Genomic DNA, 20,611 nt, shown 5'->3' on the forward strand with positions numbered 1-20,611 from the left:
CAAAAGTGGGCCGCAGAAACTGGCAGCATATGCCGATGTTTTAATATTCTGTACAGCTGCAGAACACGCAATCCCTGAAATACTCAAAGTAATAGCATCCTTTGCAAAAGATTAAGGATACACTTCAAATAAAGGAAAAAATGGATATCTTCACCCTAAGCTTTCTCTGCCTCCCACATGTGGCTGTCTATAACCTTAAATGGCAGCCACATTAATTAAAATACTTAGGAGTCGAATTCTACCAATCTATTCAGGATATTAAAGGCCTCTTTGAATATACCTTTATGAAAAAGCAAACAAACTGACAGATTTATGGTCACCAAAATTCATCACATGGTGTGTAGCGAATTGAAGCTGTAAAAATGTTACTCGCCCCACAAATAAACTTTTTCCTCAATACGTTTTCAGCTAGCCATTCCATAGCATTTCAAAAAGCCCTTAACACTGTAATAACACATTTTAGATGGAAGGAGAAAAAACAAGGCTCTCCCTTCTTAAACTTCAATGTGCTAAATCCTCATGGGAGAGTAAACCGTCCTCACTTCATACTCTGCCAAATTACATTTCGGGCCTGACAAACAATTTGGTGGCTCCATCTGCTAACTAAAAATTGACTCCCCCGAGTTGACAATGAGGCGGAATTAGTCTCCTCCCTCTTGTGCAAACATTTTAACCACTAAACAAATTAGTTTCCGTGTTCCTGTCACATTCTCAAAGACTCTGTCTCTACTATCCAAATCCTAGACCAGTGTTTTAGAAATACATTAAACGATCAGGATATGCTTTATTATGGTTTAACAAATTAATCACAACAGACCCATCTCTTGTAGTTTCGGAAAACTGTGCTGTGGCAGGAATACTTTTCATTAAGGATATCTACCCAAGTTGTCCCGTACCCTTCGGCAAAGTAGCGACAAAAAATTAACCTCCAACATGTGGATTTTCGTCATTTTCTAACCCTAAAGGTAGCCCTTTGCAGAACCAACAAACCACATAACACAGACAGCCTAACCTTTCTCTAGAACCTTTCTCATAAGTCTCATACAGGCTCTATTATTTACCAAACACTACAGAAGTGGTTAAAACCAAAATACATGTCTATAGAAAAATCAAAGAATTACTCCAGCTCTAAACACAACCTGTCACCTAACGTACCAATGAACTGGAAAACAAATGGGGCTGTCTGATAAAACATGACATTTCCCCTCTACTATCGCAATGCAAACGTTAGAAAATATATAGATCATATTGGACTACAGAGCGCTTACACAAACGAGGCATTTTAGATCCGGATGCCTGATGGCACTGCAATTAGCATATAGGGGATCTTGATCACTTACTTTTTTATTGCAAGCATGTTCGCCCTCTCTGGAAGAGTACCGAAAATACACTAGGTGATATCTTCAAAGTCAAGATCTCAATGACTCATACAGTGGTCTCACTAGGTATCTATGCAGACACTTGAAACCAAGATTTTACATACCTTCATTAAGTTAATCCCCCTTAAACACATACAACTTTGAAGTAGCCCATCAGCTGAGTTTGGTCTCTTACACTGTTTTGCCCCATCTATCACCCATACCTCTTCCCTCTTTTCTTTCTGCTACTTTTTCGCTCTCTCTCCCTCTCTACCTCCCCTACTCACTTGGGCTAAGGCAGCTGTGGATGATTGACTATATCCACTTATCGGACCTTCCATTGATTGCTGTGCATTGCACTATTTCTCCATTTCTCCATGTACCGTTTTAAGTTTAAAAAATAAAATATAAAGTGTTTGAAATGAAAAAAATCTAAATGTGAGTGCATATACATCTAATATTAGCCCACACATTTCATAAACTTTATCGTTTTAGGTAGAATGAAAAAGTTCCTATCTATCATAACAGAAAGTTTCAATTCTATTAAGGACTCAGAGGCGAGGATTATGCTTTCTTTCTCCACTTTATTTGAACAGCAGCCATTTCAAAACTGAAACTCAACAACTACAATTAACATGAGGCCTTGGGAATAGAAGAGAACAATAGAGTTCATCAGAACAACAGTCTCTCCAACTCGACCAGTCAAACGTTGCCAATCAAGGTCTTAGTCTATAGAGACTAAAATGAATTTCCAAATGTGTGTGCTATATCACCAGAATAAGATATATTGGTTTAAAAAATTAAATAGAAACAATACCTTACTAAGCGAGGATTATGCTTTCTTTCTTCACTTTATTTGAACAGCAGCTATTTCAAAACTAAAACTCAACAACTACAATTCCCATGTGGCTTTGGGAATAGAAAAGAAGAAAAGAGTTTATCAGAACAACAGTCTCTCCAACTCAACCAGTCAAACGTTGACAATCAAGGTCATAGTCCATCCTCAGTGGCCATTCCCCCTCTTTTGTCGCACGAGATCAGCCATTGCCATCAACTCACAAATTTTGTTTATTTGCATCCGTTCCTGCAAACAGAAGACACATTTAGGAGCCAGGCATGGCTACGGTTTAAAGGTGAAAGGGAAGAAGGCAATGGTCACAGGTTCTCTGGTGGATCGTACATTTACTCAAGCAACATTAATCCAGAAAGGAACCCGGGGGGGGGCATTCCAGCCATAAGTAATCTCCGGGTGGTATCATTCTTGCCCCGAGTCCTTAATAGAATTGAAACTTTCCGTTACGATTGCTAGGAAATGTTTCATTCGCATTCTATGTCACGATCGGAGGCGAGGATTATGCTAGTTTAAAGCTTACTTATCATCAAGTGAGCCATCTGGATGACGTGTTTTAAGTAAAACCGTTTGAATGTTGAGTCCGAAGACCAATCTGCAGCATTAAGTATATCCTCCAAACAAGCTCTCAAAGAGAAAGACTGCGAGGCTGTCGCCCCAATGTGGAGTGGGCACCAAATAGCCTCAGGTCAATACCAGCTTCTTGCATCACCCAACGAACCCACCGGTCTATTGTGGGAGTAGATAGAGCTCTGTGAGTCTTGCGCAGAGCAATTAGGATTTGGCGCTCACCTGGGAGGGGGGCGAAATTCTTTCAACATTTCCTCATTGGTCTTAAGGCACTACACACAATTTTGGTGAATTGGGAAAATACGATATGAAATGGACTATGTCCGTCTCTGGATCATCAAAGTCACCCCAGAAAGAGAGAAAATACTGTCAGAGATATCCAAGGCTCTGACGTATGAAACTCGTCTACAAGAGATCAAGCAAAGAAGCATGGCAAGCTTCGCTGAAAGCGGCGTGCAAAATAACAACCATGGCACTTGAAATACGGATTCTATCCGATCAAATCAATAAATGTAAAGAGGAAGTAGGAGGTCTGTACTCAAATTTTATTATTGACCTTATCTAAAAATAAAACTCATAAAACATACATAATAACTATCAGTTTAGACAGTATCAAATTATTCATAAAATACACAAAACATCCTAAAATGCACAAAACATCATCAATATACAATAAAAAGTAATAACAAATCACAAGTATTTTAAAAAAATATAATGACGCAACAAATGATTGAAAATCACAATATTAAAAAGGTGGCATAACAAATGGTTCTCTACGCGCGTTTCGGCGACCAGCGCCTTCTTCTGGAGTAGCCACGTATCACCTAAAGATCACAAAAAATAAATAAAAGAAAAACAATATTCAAATTGACATACTATAGTTACTAGTATTCATTTCACAATCAATTAAGCAATCAAGATTTAGTACAGTAAACCTACAAAATCGTAACAACATCTTCTTTACAAAAGAGCAACAACGAGTTAGTATAACTCCGTGAAGCCACAATAAAGAGCATTCATCTCTCTATGTACATTTTTGTTTCAGACCTGGAGTGGGCGGGAGGGGGAAGGAAGGGGGAATGGTCAAAGACTGCGAGCCAAGGGTTGACTTCATGATAAAAAAATAAATCAAATACACTAAATGTTGGTTATTTTAGTGACATCAGGCCGGAACATTATTATTTAGGTACGGATGGTCTCCTATATTAAGAAAGGAAAGGGGGAGGGTAAACCAAGGCTAATAACACAATTGGGTTGGTAAACACCAAACTGATTTCTTAAGGCCTCAACATGAAGGCATGAAATTGTTCTGAAAAGTAACAAGTGATGACAGTAATTGATTGCTCTTGTGTTAAAGCGTTTTATATGGCTAAATGCTTGACGCTATAGTACTTACACGTTCTTGCTCAAATTCCGTTATAGCAGCCAATCACACGAATAGATTCTAATTTGATAATGTGTGAAGGGATAAAACACGATAAGCTGAAAGGTAAACGGATATTGATTACGTAACCCCTGTTCCCTAGATGGAAAAAAAGGGCAAACAATGTAAAGATAAAAGATGGAAAAAAGCCACTTAAAGTAACCTTAACCTACTTCGAAGCTGTATTATCTCAGTGATGGCAGAACAAAGAGATGGAGTTCTTACTTAAATAATATTTTACTTTACATGGCAAAAGATGGAATCTTTGTGTATATTAATACATATGGTACCCTACACTAATCGTTTAATGGTGCCAGTTTGCCAGAATATAAAGCCTCTGGGAGATTGATAAAAGTGCCGTAAAATGGAATGATATTTCTCGGGGTCTGAAATATATAAAATCTAAAGCGTTTCCTTTTAAAGGCAAAGCGCAGCAAAATCATATTACCATAAACAATGTCACTACACTGATCGTTTACTGGTTCCAGATTACTAGAATCTGGGGCCTCTAGGAAATTAGTAATGGTGCTTTAAGATGAGATAATCTGTACCGGCATAAGAAAAATATATATTCGAGAACGTTACCTTGTGGAGGCCAAGCGCAACAAATTAATATTATTATAAACAATATAGCCAGACTGCTTCACAGATTTATATTGCTAAACTTGTCTATTAAATAAGGAACGCCGTCAAAAGGATGTAGAAAATAAGGTGCTAACTAATGTTACCTGAATTGATCTTGCTAGGCTGCTTCCTTTATCTGTGTTGTAAAAAGTGTCTATTCTTGGCACTCACACAAATTCTACGAATCAAATATAGATCACATAAAAATGAATGAAGAGATGCGTTAGAATCAGGTTTGTAACAATATGCTAATCAAAAAAGGAAGCACTATATAATTACCTGTCTGAACTTGTGAGAAAATCTGGCCTCGCTTCCCAGTGTGTGCAATTGATTGCATGTAAAATACTGCAAACAGCAAGAACGATATGTTAATTCACAAGTTCACGCTTGATTATAACCTGGTCTGAGATGGATTAGAAACTCATAAGTTGTTTACAAAACCTACCTTAAAATAATAAAATGTTGCATGAAATGTGGCGGGGAAGTCTTCCTGATGTGGAGAAACTTCTTTCATTCCATCTGATGCCAGCAACATTGCATACGGAAAAACAAAAACAATAAAGTGTGCTTTTGTGAAAAACCGAAAATAGCGAAATAATTATATTTATGCACGGCAGTTTCCTTAGAACTAAATACTGCCTGCTAGCAAGAACGGTGTCCTGAACAATCACCCTAGGAAACGTTTCTAAAGTCTGTAAAACTGGGAACAAGGCACGTGATTCTAGGCTGCTGATAACACGGGCAGCCGTTTGTCAGAAATGACAGTTATTTAAGTACTGCATCTGAAACAATTTCCTCAATTCTGTTAAAAAACGGGAGGGGGGCGAAATTCTTTCAACATTTCCTCATTGGTCTTAAGGCACTACACACAATTTTGGTGAATTGGGAAAATACGATATGAAATGGACTATGTCCGTCTCTGGATCATCAAAGTCACCCCAGAAGGAGAGAAAATACTGTCAGAGATATCCAAGGCTCTGACGTATGAAACTCGTCTACAAGAGATCAAGCAAAGAAGCATGGCAAGCTTCGCTGAAAGCTCCATTCTGGAGAGGAATCTGTTCGGTTACCGAGAAAGGAAGAAGTTGAGGACCTGTTTCACATCCCAGAAGGCGGAATATTTGGGGGAAGAGACGGGCGGATCCCCCTCAGGAGTCTACAAACCAAAGGATGTTCACTCCCTGGAGAGGCATCCACTGCCAAGTGTCCGGCAGAGATGGCCAGACAAAAGGTATTAATAGACCAATAAGCCAGCCCTTCCTCTGCCAGAGAGGCCAGAAATTTCAGGATGTGGCTCACATCTGCTTCCGTGGGATCAACGTCTTGACGCAGACACCAACGGCCCCATCATCTCCAGGCAGACCTATACTGTTTGACAGTGCTCTCCGCCCAGGTTTTGGACATGAACTTCTCAGCTGTGCCCGAAAGGCCTGGGACTGACCATCGTCCCCTGTTATCCGCCATGCCATCAGGGCTAACGACCCTTGCTAGATGAGCGGGTGAGGTTGTTGCACCAGATTGAGAAGCAGGGCAGGAAACAGGGGGAGAGGGATTGGAGAATCCCAAGAAAGTTCCAGAACAACTGGAAACCTAACTTGAGAACTTCAAATTGGTGTGATGAGCACCACCATCCTCAGCTCTGGAGTGATCATGGCAAATGGAGCAAAGGCATATCCCTGCCCTCCCATCCAATTCTGGAGGAATGCGTCCGTGGCTGCCGCCAAGGAATCCGGCCTCCGGCCTCCAGCTGAAGAACCTGGGTAATTGATGGTCCAGACGGGAGGCAAAAAGATCCACTGAAAACGGACCGCACTTCTCCTGAAGGTCCAAGAATACCGCGCATGGAGTTTCCAGAGGCTCGCATCCCGGAAGTGATGCGACTGAAAATCTACTGCCTGATTGTCCTGACCGGGTAGGTATTCCGCCATCAATGAAATCTGACGGTTCAGGCAAAATTGCCAAAAGTTGGCTGCGAGGTCGGAGAGAGCCTTTGACTGAGTGCCTCCTAAGTGCTTGATGTATCGGACTCCCAATACTTTGTCCATCTTGTGGAGCACACAAGATTTGATCAAGTCTTTGGTCCAACAACGGATTGCAAATGAACCTGCCACGAGCTCCAAACAGTTGATATGTAATTGTTGCTCTAGCGAAGACCAAATCCCTCCTGTGGTGAAATTGCCACACCTGGTGCCCCAGCCTGATCTGCTCGCATCAGATTCAATGACTAAATCAGGTGTGGAGCCAAAAATCACACGCCCATTTCAAACTTCCATGTTAGCAAGCCACCAGGTGATCTCCTCCTTGGCTTCTTCGGAGAGTGTCACCTGCTGCGCATAAGAGAGCCCCTTGCGCAGATGAGCAGCCTTCAGATGTTGAAGGGCGCGAAAGTCAAGAGGCCCTGAAAAGATGGCCTGGATAGAGGAGGAGAGGAGGCCTACCAGGCGCGCCCCCTGTCGCAGAATAATGCAGGGACTCAAGAGTGCTCACTGCAATTTGTGGCGCATTTTTGTGTAGTCTCTATGGAGTCGATCAAGAAACCCAGAAAAATTACCTTCTGAGAGGGAATGAGGAGCAATTTGGAGTCGTTGATTATGAATCCCAGCCCCTGTAGGAGGTTGTCCGCCAAGTGGAGTTGCAACACCAGTTTTTTGGGACACTGCACCATTATCAGGAGGTCGTGGAGATAGACCATGAGCCTCATCCCCTGCGAACCTCAGGTGCTCCACTACTGCTTGGAGGACTTTCGTAAAGGACCAAGGTACCAAAGAGAGGCCGAAGGGCAGAGTGGTGAACTCGTACATGTCTCCTCCCCAAAAAAACTGTAGGAATCTCCTGTGAGGGGAAGAAAATAGAAATTGAGAGGTAGACGTCTGTGAGATGTAGACGCACCATCCAGTCTCGAGGGCAAAGGATGTCCCAAAGCAAATGGATTCCCTCCATTTTGAAGTGGCTTTGGACCAACCACTCGTTGAATTTGCCTAAGTTAATGACCGGACGTCAGCCTCCGTCCGCTTTGTCCACCAGAAAAAGGTTGCTGAGGAACCCTTTGGGATGTAGCGTCGTGGGGGAGATAGCTCCCTTGGTCAGAAGGGACCTCAGCTCTTGTTCCACCAGCGCCAACTCCACTGCCAAAAACCTGATAGGGCGCAGAAGTTTGGCTTAAATGGGAGACTCAAAAAACTCTATTTGGAACCCTTGAATGGTCTGAAGAACCCTGCCGCCCCCGGTGATGGAAGTCCAGCCTGGAAAACATTTGCCAGTGATCCCACCCACCTTTAGAAGGGAAGAAGGGGAAACAACCACCGCCAGCGTTGGAGGTCCTGCTACCTCTGGCTCCTCTGCCTTTCCTCCTCCGGTAGGGTAGAATTTAGCAAATCTGGCTTGGTCTTGGTATTGGCCTGGTTGGGAGCCATGTCCTCTGGAGTTACACTGATTGTTAGGACGGACAGCCAAGGGGCCCAGCCTCGACCAGCCCTGCAGAAAACCTGGGAGTGGAAAACCTTTTTATTAGAGGACTGTGCTTTGTCTAACAAAGTAAATGTATTTACAAACCGCCTCAGCTCCTTGATAAAAGGCTTTCCGAAGAGCCCCCTCTGCGCAACTGGATCAGCTTCAGAGTCAGCAAGATCCCCGAGCATGGAGCCCACATTGATGAGCAGGGATCGGTGTCCCTCCATCGACAATGCGCAATTCGCAATGCCAAGGAAGATGATGTTGCGCTAAGCCCAGGCTGAAAGGGTGTCAGGGGAAATGGTAGAGCACGATCTGGCTTCCTCCGCCATGTCAAGTATCTTCGGACCTAGGGTGTCAAGCAGCTTGCCCTAGCATGCTCGTCAGGACCTTTCTATCCCTTTTTTAGGGTCCATGATAAACTTTTGTAGAACGGTGGCCATTCGTTAGAGGGGCAAGGGCACTCCACCCTCAAACAGCTCTGGGAATCCTTCTCCAGAGGCTTCCGAATGTATCCCGCCACATACTGCGTGACCTTCTCTGACGGGGCCCATTCGGAAGACCTTGGGTGCATAATCTCATCAGGATCTAACACCTGGAGCATAATCCCTGGTCGTCAGGTGTAGGAGGGGGGGATGGAGGGTTGGGAGGAAGGGAGCCAGGGTCGTGAGATTCCTGCGTTGTCGTCAGTCTCCCTATGGGCGTCATCAGCTGGGGCTACAGGAGTCACTGGGGAGGCAGTACTGGTCAGGAAGGCTTGCTTGAGCCTAGCGAATGCGTCTAGATCTACTCCCGTCTTGCGGGGGCACTTCAATGGTGGGGGGTTCCAGTCTAGGGGTGGATTTGTATTAGAGGGACCCTGACTGGACCCTGCAATCATTTCACAAGCCTGCGCTATCTGGTGCGAAAGGCATTCTTCTATGGTACCATGACCTCTGAAACTGCTTTGTAGATTGATGCATAAACAGCATTATAGCAATCATCATCCCAAGGGAGTCCGCTCAAGGGGTCCTCCTCCCCCTGTATGTCATCAAAGGAATTCATTCTTGAGGATGCCCACCAAGCCCCACCTTGAAGTATATGCGCTCTGGAAGAGACTGGGGCAGAAGGCACTAGCAGGAATAAGTGCAACTATTATATGTCCAACCCTTAGCAGTGGTGACCAAGAGCAGAGGGCTCACAGCAGTGTCATATGCAGGATGCATGTAAGTTCCGGAGAGATCTCGAGGCCATCTCTGAGTGGATGCCTGCCAACTGTCTCCAGCTCAATGCCAACAAGTCCTAAGTACTGATGGTTAGGAGAGACTCTGAGCTGTGGAGCGAACGCTGGTGGCCTGCCAACTTGGGTTGTGCACCCGTCCCCAAACAGGTGGTAACAAATCTGGGTGTGTGGGTAGACTCTGCCCTCAGCTTCCAGACACAAACCAAGGAGGTAGCAGGAACCTGCTTTAGCATCCTACGGGGGCTCAAACTATTGCTAGGGTTTTTTGACACATCTATTAGGCAGGTTATTGTCTAGGCCTCTATCCTGTCCAGACTGGACTATGACAATTCTCTCTATTTGGGATCTAATAAGGCAGTGGTTCTGTGGGTGAAGAGGGTTTGTGCTGGTGGACGGTCCTTCTGAGTATTGGCAGCCAAACTCTGGAAGCCCTCCCCATCTGCTTTCGCAGCATGAACAACTACCTGGCATTCCGTAAGGCAATCAAAACTCACCTCTTCCCTCCATTGTAGGCTACTTTTGTTGTCTATAGTTTTGCCGTTTTCTGCTATCAGCCCTGGGACGCCCCTTTGCTGGGGCAGCTGTGCACTATATAAAACTGCTTGAAAAAAAATATTTTTTAAATTAAAGGCTGGGTGTCAGCCACGCTTCAGAGTGAGCGAATCTCATAAATCAATGGGGCAGAAGCCCGGGGACCTCACACCCGTGGTGCAAAATACGGAGGGTTAACTTGTCTGGGAGAACTGTCCCCGCAGGCTAGGGCCTGCACAATACAGGCTCCCTGTCAGGAACATTCAACAATTCACAGGTAGAGACCCTGAGAATTGCAGCAGTACCGACCTGAATGCTGAAGTCAAGCGTCACTCTCTAGACGGACATGGCTCTACTGTTGTACGCCGCTCAAATTCCTAAGTAATGCGCGGAATGTGGAGGACCACACAGCGGAGCCGGACCAGTTGACAATGGCCGTGATGGGGCGAAAATCGCTCTTGCGGCCGGAAGCAGTGCCTCCCGGCAGCGTAAAGGAAAAAAACTTTAAATAAGCATAATACAAACCACAATAGCGCTGTACCAAAACAGCAGAAACAATGGGCAAAAAAATTAATTCCACACACGGTAGCCTAACTAGCAGAAACAACTAGAAAATGGTCAAATTCATAAAGGATGGTCCCGCGAAGTCACAGAAAGTAGTTAAGGAAGATTACATAAGTCAAATAACTTTTGAACAATAACAGGCATGAGTGGGCACGGGGTTAGTGGGTTTGTGTTGTTTGGGGAAAAAGTAAAAAAGTTCCTCATTTTTCTCCTGGTTGCTTCTGTTTTTTTGCTAGTTAGTTTTGAAGTGGTCTTTGGCATGATCTTACTATTTTTGGTGGGCATCCCTTCAGATTTGTCAGGCTCATGGAGTATTGTAGGTGACTCACAGCCCAGTTATGAATAGTTGGCAATTTCTCTCCTGGAATATCAATTGCCTCCGCACTAGTCCCCGAAGGGATAGGATTCTACAATATCTACCAGATTGCGAGGCACGGGTCATTGTTCTCCAGGAGACACACTTGACTGAGCCAGAACTTCATGCTCTTGTTAAAAAAAAATCCATGGGGTGACTTTTATATTTCTACAACGCAATCTACTCAAAATAGGGGAGTTGCGATTCTGTTTAAAAAAACGTTGAAAACCCGTTTAATATCTAAGCTAATAGATCCCTGTGGCAGATGGGTTATCTCTACAGTTACTACTGCAGGGGGTCAAATTACTATCGTAGGATACTACGGCCCCAACTTGGATGATCCCTCTGTCCTGGAATCTCTTTTTCTTCACTTACTTTCTTTTCCAGAGCCTGTCATTTTTGCTGGTGATTTTAATTTAGTTCTTGACCCCTTGTTAGATAAGTCATCAAGCAGTCGAGCTTTGAATCACTCGAAGTCTAGAACTCTCCTATTGGCCAATATGAAATTATATGGTTATGTAGATATATGGAGAATAAGGTCGGGGAAGCAAACGGGAATCTCATTTCGCAACTACAAGTACCATCATCAATCCAGGATTGACTACGTCTTAATTAGCCGGTCACTGGAAAGTGTAGTGAAGAGCATCACATATTTCCCCTTACATTTATCTGACCTTTCTGCTGTTTTGATGACATTGGCTATGACTGGTTCGTTTAGAGCAGCTCCTAGAAGTTGGTCTTTTGATCGGTCATTGCTTGCGATACCAGAGGAGATTTCCTTTTTGTTAAAAGAAAGTGAGAGTTTTATGAATGTTAACATTGGTTCTGCTAACTCTGTAACAATTTGAGATTCTTTTAAGGCCTTTCTTAGGGGCCAAATAACTAGCAGGGCTTCTCATAGGAGTAAGGTTTATAAAAGGGAAATATCCTCCCGCAAGGTCGAAATAGCTAGACTTCAAAGCGAAATAGATTTGCATTCAGCTGCCTCCCCGTTTCTTTTACAAGATTTAAATAACAAATTGGTTCGTGCAAAGGGGGAGTCAGACTCAGCGTTGAACACCCGTGTCCTACAAAGTTGGGAAGTTAATCAAATTGCCCACTTTCAATACGGCGAAGGTGCAGGAAAGCTTTTATCATGGAAAGCTAAGACCGATTGGGTTGGGAACAACATTAGTCTAATTAAGATGGACAACGTGTCTTATTCTTCAGATGAGGACATCAGTACAATTTTCCGATCATTTTTCGAAGAAATTTACACTGAGGATAAGACTATTAACCAGGACTCTGTTGATGAATTGCTAAATGAGATGTCTTTGCCTTCACTGACCCTGCAACAATCTATCTCTTTAGACCATATGATCACTCAGGAAGAAGTTAAAAAATCTATTCGGAGTAGCAGGTCCGGGAAGGCGGCTGGCCCGGATGGCCTTCCTGCTGAGATTTACAGGGTTCTTGAACATGTGGTTGCACCTTTTCTAACAATATTATTCAATCAAATCTTTCAGCAAGGGACGACACCACCAAAATCCTGGGATAATGCCTCAATAACCTTAATCTTAAAGCCAGGCAAACCACCATCATCATGCGGGTCATATCGACCAATTTCTATTCTAAATGCTGATTATAAGCTATTTGCTTCCATCTTGGCTAATAGATTGGGTTTAGTTGCAGGGGGTATTTTTTTTTTTCAGAACAGATAGTTGCAGGGGGTATTTTACACCCGGACCAGAGAGGCTTTGTTAAGGGACGACAACTCTTTGAGTTGACATACGACCTTATAGGGGCCATTGATATTGCCTCTCATGCCTGTTTTCCATTGGCTGTTCTCACACTCGATGCCACCAAGGCCTTCGACAGGGTGAATTGGTCATACCTGTCGGGGGTCTTGGCTAAGTTCAACATTGGAGAGGGTTAACACCGAGCAGTGAGACTACTTTATCAGAACCCCACAGCCTCTCTTTTGGTGAACGGAGCATTGACTGACCCCTTCAACATCTCGCGTGGAACACGGCAGGGCTGCCCTCTTTCCCCTCTTTTGTTCGACCTATATATCGAGCCCTTCGCGCAGCGGCTCAGGGACGATATTAACATTAAATCTTTTAGTTACAGAGGTTGGGATAAGAGGGTGGTCCTGTACGCGGACGACATCCTGATTTTTTCTTCAGGATGTCTCTGCCCTGCCGGTTGTTATCAAGTTGGCTCAGAATTTTGGCAAATTCTCCGGATACGAGGTCAATGCCTCTAAAACGGAGATTATGACCTGGAACCATGAGCACTTACCAGTTGGGGCTCAACCCAGTTCACAAATGCGATACTTGGGGTTGGAAATTGTCCAGGACATTAATAAAATTGTCGACACCCACTTCTCTCGTATCGCTAAGGAGTGTCGGCAACTTATGAGATCCTGGGCTTTGCTGCCATTATCCGTCATAGGAAGGGTTAATCTCATAAAAATGACGGTCTTGCCAAAGATCACTCTTTTGTTTAATGCCATCCCTCTTTATTTCAAACCTTTATTGTTTGTTAAATTACAGAGCGATATTAATTCTTTTATTTGGGCACAGCACGCACCGAGAATATGTTGGAAAAAGTTAAGACGCCGTAGAGAAAAGGGAGGGTTAGCAGCCCCAGACCTTCAAATATATGCATGGGCATTTCAACTTAGTCATTCTCGAATGTTACTTAAAGTACCTACTAGCTGCGGGATTGGCGGTATGTTTAGTGCCATGCTCAGCGGGGAAGGTGTTGCCCAGAAGGGGTTTCTTTTTAAGTTTGGAAATCCTAAATTTAAAAAAAAAATTAAACTGAAGGTTCTACAGGGCCTGGCCAGAACATGGACCAAGGTCAACACTATTACAAAGACGGGTTATTTCTCAAGCAGGGCGCCCTTATGGGATTCACCAGGGAGCCCGGGTTGGCTCATGGACAGTCTTGCCTTGCCCTTGAGGGAGGCCGGCTTGGCAGTCTGGGGTGATCTGTTCCTTGATGGAGTTCTAATCCCATGGGAATCTTTGAGTATTACAGTTGGCCCTAATCTTTCTAGATTTAAATACATTCAAATAGCTAGCTGGGCACGTACACAGGCCACCGCTAGGTCTAAATTCCTACTAGGCGGTGGTACTTTGATAGAATCCCAACTTGTTGACAAAACTCCAGCTAAAAAGGAGGTATCACTTTGGTATCATTTATTTTTGGAGGAGATGGACGGCGACTTCCAACTGCCCGAAACTCTCTGGGCGACATCTTTTCCAGACCTGGAGGTGGGAAGCCTTTGGACTGCCTCCTTTAAATTGTTATGGGACATTGTGAAGCCAGCATGGCTTCGAAGAAACCATCTTTTTGTATAGCGTAGGGCCTACTATTCGCCCCAAAGGCTCTCTAAATTCTCAACAGATCGTCCAGTTTCCTGTGCAAGATGTGGGGCAATTGCAGCATCTGACTTACATATGTTTTATGAATGTCCACTTTTAATTCACACGTGACAAACCAAGATAGTTAGATCATAAAAATGTAAATCGTTCTCTTGAGATAAGCTCCAGTTTACAGTCAAAAGGTACAACAATATACACTTTGTAGGGGCCAGTTATGCTGCTTGTGCATACTGCCAAACATGAAAATGAGGCTGAATGCTTTGGAAGTGGCACAGCGTAGTACTGGAGTCCCTTACATCAATACATTTTAAAAGGGTCGATGTGCAGGATCGGTTGTGAGTCCCAAAGTTCGATGGCCCAAGGCAAATAAAGAAACCCTAGGCTGGACAATATTCAGTCAAAATCATGAAGGTTGTTTACAATATGGAATAATCATTATGGATACTAAAATGGCTGTCATTTTAAATCACCAATGTAATTCATAAGTCAAGAGGAGAAAGTCTTAGTATAAAGTCATATGCCAAACTGTCGTAGTCTCCCAGGCTATTCTAGAGACCACAATGATGATCAACATTTACCCTACAAACATGGGAAAATTATATTGCACAATTGAACAATAAATCTTTGATAATGAATGAACAAACGTACGTGGCTGCAGGCACCAACTGCCTTGATTGTTACAACACTGATAACATCTCTGGAATGGCTTCTTTCAAGGCACAAGTTAGATACAATAGGATTCATTGTGTGGTGCAGCTTCTCCTATTTCGACTTTTATATTATTGGAAAGAAACTCCAGCAAACCTTTTATTAATGAAGAATAAAACAGCATTTCTTTTTGTAATTGCAAAAGTGCATGTCTGTACAGGTTGTCTTAGGCCTCGTCATGTAAACTCGAGGCATGGCTATGCTAACTTAAAGCACACATAAATCGGCATTTAAAAAAAAATGCTTTCCCAAATCCCACACATTTTTTAAATCATCATAAACCACACTACAATGAATAGTCTATCACTTCTTCTTTCACTTCAATTTCTCCAAGGCTCCTATTTCATCTTATCATTAGAATTTCAAGTCAACGAGTTTCTTTCTTTTTTCTGATCGTAGTCTTCTTTTCACCATCCGATTTCAATTTACGCCTGAAACAAATAACTTAAAAAATGTTAATAGAAGAAATAGACTAAAAATAATTCTATTAGAAGGGGTTAGTATCATCTTTAAATCACCAATTCATGCACAAATCCTTGCAATTCCTTTTCCGGTCATTCTGAACCATGAACCAATAAATTACTCAAGCACCAGTCAATCGCAATGCTTTATCGTCATGGAAAACATTGGCTATGTTATTCATATATTTATGTGGCAGGCTATTATTCGGTGCAAGCGTAAAATATTATTGAACCTTTCTTACATGGCTCAAGCCACCTTCTTTTGCAAGCAAAATGTTTAAAGCTGTACCTTTTTGGCTATCATCTTTATTATTGTCTGTTAATGCACCTGCAGTATTAGTAGCCAAGTGCTCCACTAGTGTAACTCTGCAACACTTTTATTCCTTCTCTCGCCTTCAGACCAATCCGCTTGATATGAGCTTCCGTCTTTAGGCATATTTGCTCTGTATACCACATTTTTATCTTCATTTGTTTTATGATTTTCCCTACTTGCAACTGGAACACTTTGAGTTGCTCTTAGGGTTTTCAGAATTTGAGTTTTTAAACCTTGATTTTCTTGTTCTTTTCGTTCTTCTTGTACTCACGCTTTGCTCTCTCCCCAGGATCCACATAGCACACTTGAGCTTGATTCTCTTAATTAGTGGCTTGTATCACTACATCATCTGTAGTTTTCATTCTTTGTGTGAGATACTTGGATCCAATGAGGCAAACCTCCAGACTTTACAGAAGTATTCATCTCCAAGATCACTTGATAGGGGCCTTTCCAATGCAGTTCCAAACAATGTTTCTATACCCCTACCCAGTCACCAGGCTGTAGTCATGACAGCGTTATTCACTGGGTAAAGGTATTGCAGCATTAACCTGGTTGAGGTGGAGTGTAAGAGATCAGCAGACTCTTGTGGAAATACAAAACCAGATCATGAGAAATATTCAGACGTGCAGCCGAACGAATACCAGGAATTCTCATAGCTTGACACATTAAGGCTTCATGAAGGGTGAAGCCTGTAGTCGTGTAGGGTATGCTGTTGATGCTCAACAAAACTACCGGAAGGGTTTCTGGACATTTCAACATCCTCGATGCACACTCCTTGGATATCTTTTCTTTCTGGGTACCATTGGCCTGTCATACAAATCCTAATGCTTTTGGATGACATGCATAATGACGTTTCTGATCCAAACTAACTAAGGGACTGATAACCTAGCTCTTAAAGTGAGTTCTCTCTGATTCGAAAGAATTTTGCCAACAATCTGTATCAAGTCCCTGAGTAAAAGCTTGGCTACAGTGAGAGAGTCGCATCTCCTGACTTCATAGGCTTTAACCCACCTATTAAACAAACTGCCATCCCAATGTACTTTTAACCATTGCGTAAGAGCATTTAAACAAATGTGATTTCTAATCTTGTGAACATTTTAATTCCTTTTATGGCACATGTTTACATTTGTTTGTTTCCCATTGGTTGACAGATAACCCACCACTGACATAATCTGAGCCTTTTCTGAAATGTGGATTAAACCAAAATCGTTTTAAAATCGGCAACAAAGTCACATCCCACATGTGGAGGCCCATGAATGTAGCTTGCCATCTGCAACGACATAGAATTAGGTAACACAGTCTTCCTATCACTTGAAAGCCAGACATTGTTGGTTTTCTGTTTTTGACCATACTTTGTTGTGTTTTTCGCATCTCTTCTTAACCTCCTGCATCTCCTTTTGCAGGTCCCTCAACTCCCCATGTGATTGAGCTGACATTGACATTTTCCATTTCACATTTTTTTTTCATTTGTTCCCAATTTACTAGGCATACGAGCACAGTATTTCGCAACTTTGCAAGATTATTGCCCTTTAAAGCCATATCTCCATTCTTATGTGTGGAGCATCTCACAACAGCAATTATCTTTTGAAACTGCAAAGCTTCTAACAACCCCAGAATCTTTGGTGCATATCCTATACAAGTGGCAGAGCATCTTTCAGAAACCCCTTTGTTACCATAACTGTCATAAATCGTTCGCCACTCCAAACCAGTATTAGCTGTCGATGTAGATAGTAAGGCTCAATCTATTGACTATGCAGGATGTTCTTGAAAAATAAATCATTTTTCCACTTATGCTGAAGTTACATCGCCCAAGTATGATGATTCCATACAACATGCTATTGTGCAAACCTGAACATGCTGCTTGAAGAATTCCATAATGTTATCTCAGGCAAGAACCATCTACAAATAAAATGAAATAAGCCAATGCAAGTGGTACATCTTGAACATCTGGTATTGGTTTGATGCACAATTATGTCACATCAATACAATCGTGGCCACTCATCAATTTCATCAGCCTCCTCCCTTGCCAATGGCAAAAGCATTGCAGGATTCACAGTATTGTAGCGGTTAATTACCAGCAATAAGTTTAGGTTACAGGTCAGAAAGCATTAGTACCTGAGTTGTGTACAGTCTCCTCATCTGTAACAAAGAAGCAGTAAATGAATATAAACAGTCCCACCTTTCCTTCTCTATCTGCGTCAGTATTAATATGTGTGCATTTAGTGTCAATGTGTGAAACTGCCTTGGTGTCTCGGGGCAGGCACAGAAAAGCAGGCAAACACCACAAATTTTCCTGGTGTCCCAACATCATCCCCTCCTACAATAGGTTCTCAGTATGAACCGGCAATTGGGGATCCCAGTGGGGAGGGTATAGGAGTGTCAGAGTTAGTATGTTATGTTATGTTAATGAGATTTTTTGAGCACGCGAATACCTGGAGGTGTCTTGGTGCGATTCGAATGTGTCCACTAGGTTATCCCGGGCTCTGGCCAGATCCAATGTGCCCACTCCACATCTGGCTTCTTGTAGGATGAACCTTTCCTCACTCGCCACTCATTTTTCCGCCTCTCTCCTCCATGTTGCTGTTTGAGGCCCTCCTTGTGCCTTCCAATTCCTTGTGATCTCTCACTTGGCTAGTATAAACACCAAATCATGAAATGCACTTGTGGCTTTGGTTCTGGCTGTATGTGGAAACCATCATAGGAGGTAATGGCCTGAGGAATCAGAAATCTATCTCTCCCTGTGACGTCTGCAACAGTGGACATCATTATCCTCAAGTAAGCCCTAAGTGAGGGACATGACTAGAACATATGTAAGAATTGATCTCCCATTTCACCACATCAATGGCAGGCCACTTTGGCCACATGATGCGCTCTGGAGTGAGGTACGATCTGTTAAGGACACAATAATTGATGAGCTTAAAACATGCTTTCCTGTACACCTTCAAAGTTCTCTCCAGTATGGTGTCCCAGGTCTTTGCCTCAATTGGGGTTCCCAGATCTCCCTCCCATTGTAATTTTAGGCACTCCAGCAGTCACTGGAAGTCCTTCCATATGGCCTTGTACAAACATGAGACCGCCTTTATGGTGCCAGTGGACATGGCCATATAAGGCAAGTTCACAGCGCCCTCAGCTCCGTGGTGGTAGCGCCTCAGTTTTTCAACCACAGCGACATTAATGCTCTATGTAAGAGGAAATAGCCTTGCGGTAGATCAAATTCTGCTTGTAAGTTCTCAAATGGAAGCATCACAAAGTCCCAAAATAGGTCTCCTAATCTTGTTGTCCCTGCTTCCACCCGGCAGTCCAGGCCCCCACCAGCTTCCACCATGGGTCAGCTCTCTTAGCAGGAGAAGGCGTATATATGGAGAATAAGGAACTCCGCTATGCGTTTTCTGCAAGCATCGGTTCCAGCATCTAGTAATCACCTGCAGCTCCTGCTTGGTATCGGAGAGGTACGTTTCACTCTAAGGAACACCCGGGCGAGGATAGTGAGCATTGGTGCAAATGGATTTTGGTGCCTGGTTGGATCTTGCTTACTCGCCATCCACTGTACCAACCATTGGAGTTGGGCTGCTAAGTAATAAGCTCCGAAGTGGGACCGCCAGTCCCCCAGTTGCCTTCGAGCGCTGCATTGTGGCCAATACAACGTGTCTGTGGCCGGTTCCCCTTATGAAGGTAGTTAAGATTTCAAAAGTGCTTTTGGGACCCAAAGAGGAAGCATGCCAAAGAAGTACAAGGGGCGAGGAAAAGCCATAATTTTTAGAAGGGCTATGTGGCCTGCAACTGAAAGCGTCAAGTCCTCCAAAAGTCTATTGATAATCAAAGAGATCGGATGGTATGCCCTGTGTTACCCTCTTGGAGATCCCGACCATCATGAAATATCTTATACTCCAGATAGGTTAGAAAATGGAGCTCCAACTGCAGGGGTCCCAATCTCTCCTGTGGTGCCTCCCGGGATGCTTTTGGGAAGAACCTAGACTTCCGCTAGTTTACTTTTAAGACAGACAGAAGTCCAAAATGGCCCAGCATGTCTCTGGCTCCACTCAAGTCCTCCTCAGCATCTCGGAGAAAGATTAACAGGTCATCGCATAAATCGCTATGCAGTGATGTGGCCCGAATGTTAAGTCCCTGGTAAACTCAGCCCACGCATGCATAACTGGCTAAAAGCTCCACGACTAGTGCAAAGGGTGGAGGGGAAAAGGCAACCCGGTCTAGCACCATGGCTCACTGATTATCTCTCTGATATGATCTTTCCGGTGCATACCCTTGCATATGGGTTCATATGAAGCAGCTTTGCCCAATCCAGGAATCCTTCGCCCGGCCTCATATGGGGCATCATCTCATGCAGGCAAATATTGCCTATCCTCACAAAGCAGGATTGTGAAAAATGTTTGAAACGTAACTATCATCATAAACCACTGGACTTTTACAGGAATCTAAAAGAATATTCAAGCAGGATTGTGTTCCACGAGACAGCAAGGAATTACTAGATCCTAATTTTGCGCATGGCCTTTACAATCCTCGATTTCCCACTAGTCTTTTTTATTCCCATGATCAAAAATATATGGGCTCCCTGACACTACTTTTAGAATGCAATGGTCAATCACTTGGTCAATAATAATTGAAATGCTTTCTCCTGGTTCACTGGTAAGCTTGTAATGCATAACACAGGGATACTCTGCATTCAGCTTTATAGTGATCTGCACTGATTCTGCAATTTTGATCAATCCAATTTCTTTTCCTGAAAAATTCCAAACCTACTTGTTCATTGTATATCTTAATACTGTATATATTAATTGAAGCTTTTTGCTGTA

At 43.2% G+C, this 20,611-nt stretch overlaps 1 protein-coding gene across 10 annotated transcripts in view; it reads left to right on the forward strand.

The window, feature by feature from the left end:
* Positions 1–20,611, forward strand: part of LOC144754917 (protransforming growth factor alpha-like) — a 1,071,904-nt gene that overhangs the window by 644,826 nt on the left and 406,467 nt on the right. The gene's annotated exons all lie outside the window — the stretch shown is intronic.

This window comes from Lissotriton helveticus, chromosome 5_1 (assembly GCF_964261635.1).
Source record: "Lissotriton helveticus chromosome 5_1, aLisHel1.1, whole genome shotgun sequence".
NCBI lineage: Eukaryota > Metazoa > Chordata > Amphibia > Caudata > Salamandridae > Lissotriton > Lissotriton helveticus.